We start from the raw sequence: 2,500 nt of genomic DNA on the forward strand, positions 1-2,500 counted from the left end.
GCGCGGGGCCGACGGCACGCCGCGCCCGAGCGGGAGGAGGCGGGGCTCGACCCACCGGGTGGAGGATCCGGGCCCGCGAAAGCGACGCTTGAGTCGGTCGCCGAGGCGGGAGGCGCCCGCTCCGCCTGAACACCGCCCGCCCGCGGAGGGCCGGCCCGCTGGAGGTCCTCCCCGAGGCGACCGCGGAGTCCACGATCGATCGGGGAGAAGGAGGACCGCCCCGACCGCCCGCCGGCCCTCCCCAGGGCGAACGAGAGCGGTCCCTGCCGCGGACGGGTGGCGCCGCACGGCACAGCACGGTGTACTTGCCGCCGGTGGAGGAGCCGGTAGACCGGCACGCCTCAAGGGTTCTGAAAACCCAGTCGCCAGAAATCTCCGCGCACCTGGCGAACCCGGCTTTGGGATCCTCGACGCCGTGGGAGTTTCCGGCGTCCGCGGCCGGGCGACGCCGGGACTCCCGGATGCCGAGGCCGGCCGCAGCCGCCGAGTCCGCCCCCTGTCCGCCTTCCGAGTGGACCGGGACGGGGCGGCTCCACTCCCAGAGAAACACCACCGGTCTACCGGGCCTGGGTGCGGCGACCGGCGGAGAGGAGGACCACATCCGGCGCCGTGCCGGCGGGCCTCGATCGCCCACCTCGGCCGAGGCCTCGGTCCCGTCGCCCGGCTCCGGAGCCGTCCGCGGCGGGCAGAGGGACCGGTCTCCCGGACCAGCGCGGCGGCAGCCGCTGGCGCGCGGGGACGGATCCCGCGCCGGGGCCTCGGGCCTCGGTCCGTCACCTCGGACGAGGCCTCGGTCCCGTCGCGGGCCCCGGAGCCGTCCGCGCGGGCAGAGGGACCGGTCTCCCGGACCTGTCGCGGCGGCCTCGGCGGGAGGGATCGGCTCCGGCTCCTCGGCCCTCGGTCGGGCACCTCCGGCGAGGCCGCGGTGCCGTCGCCCGGGCCCCGAGCCGTCCGCGTCGGGCAGAGAGACCGGTCTACCGGGCCTGGGCGCGGGGACGAGACCCGGCGCGGAGCCTCGGCCTCGGTCCGGCACCTCCGCCGAGGCAGCGGTGCCGTCGCCCGCCCCGGAGCCGTCGCGTCGGGCAGTGGGACCGGTCTCCGGCCCCGAACGGGCGGCAGGCGCTTGAGCGGGACGGGATCCCGCGCGAGCCTCGGGCCTCGGTCGGGCACCTCCGCCGAGGCCGCGGTCCATCGCGGGCCCGGAGCCGTCCGGGCGGGCAGAGGACCGGTCTCCCGGACCTGTCGCGGCGGCCTCGGCGGGAGGGATCCGGCTCCCTCCTCGGCCTCGGTCGGGCACCTCCGGCGAGGCCGCGGTGCCGTCGCCGGGCCCCGGAGCCGTCCGCGGCGGGCAGGAAGACCGGTCTACCGGGCCTGGGCGCGGGACGGGATCCCGCGCGGAGCCTCGGGCCTCGGTCCGGCACCTCCGCCGAGGCCGCGGTGCCGCCGCCCGGCCCCGGCCCCGTCCGCGTCGGGCAGGGAGACCGGACCGGGCCTGGGCGCGGGACGGGATCCCGGCGCGGAGCCTCGGCCTCGGTCCGGCACCTCCGCCGAGGCCGCGGTGCCGCCCGCCCCGGAGCCGTCCCGTCGGGCAGGGAGACCGGTCTACCGGGCGCGGGCGCGGGACGGGATCCCGGCGCCGGAGCCTCGGGCCTGACCGGTCTGCGGACCGCGCGGCGGCATCGGCGGGACGGATCCCGACCCTCGGTCGGGCAGCTCCGCCGAAGCCTCGGTCCCGCCGCCCGGCCTCGGGGCCATCCGCGGATGCGGCGGGACCGGTCTACCGTGAGGCGGGCGGGACCGGTCTACCTTCTGGGAAAACGTCTGCAGTTTCAAGAGTCCTGCTTTCTTGGGAAGATTGGAGAGGTGAGACCTCACACTCCTCCTGACCCTGGCCCGGCCCCGCCCCGGCCCTGCCCCCGGCCCCGCCCCAGCCCCTGCCCCTGCCCGGCCCCGGCCCCGGCCCCGGCCCTAACCCTTACCCTAACCTTAAACCTAAGCCTAAGCCTAAGCAACCCTAACCCTAACCCTAGCCCCAGCCCCAGCCCCAGCCCCAACCCCAACCCCAACCCCAACCCTTAGGGGGTTTACCCTCCAATGGGATTTTCCCATATCTTTTACCTGGAAAGGAAGAAAAGCCTGACTTACAAAGCCAGCACCCTTCTCGGCATACTGATGCGCTGAATTCATTGGCGACCTCCATTTTGCTCTAGGAATTCAAGGCGATCAAACCTAACCCTAACCCTTACCCTAACGCTAACCCCAGCCCTGCCCGGCCCCGGCCCCAGCCCCAGCCTAACCCTAACCCTAAGGGGTTTACCTCCAATGGGATGTTTCCGTATCTTTTACCTGGAAAGGAAGAAAAGCCCGATCCGCAGCCTGATGTGGTGCGAATTCATTGGCGACCTTCATTTTGCTTTAGGAATTCATGGTGATCTAACCCTAACCCTAACCCTAAAGCTAACCCCAGCCCCAGCCCCAACCCTCCTTCTAACTGTCTTCT

The sequence above is a fragment of the Ahaetulla prasina genome, unplaced genomic scaffold (assembly GCF_028640845.1).
Source record: "Ahaetulla prasina isolate Xishuangbanna unplaced genomic scaffold, ASM2864084v1 Contig150, whole genome shotgun sequence".
Classification (NCBI taxonomy): Eukaryota; Metazoa; Chordata; class Lepidosauria; order Squamata; family Colubridae; genus Ahaetulla; species Ahaetulla prasina.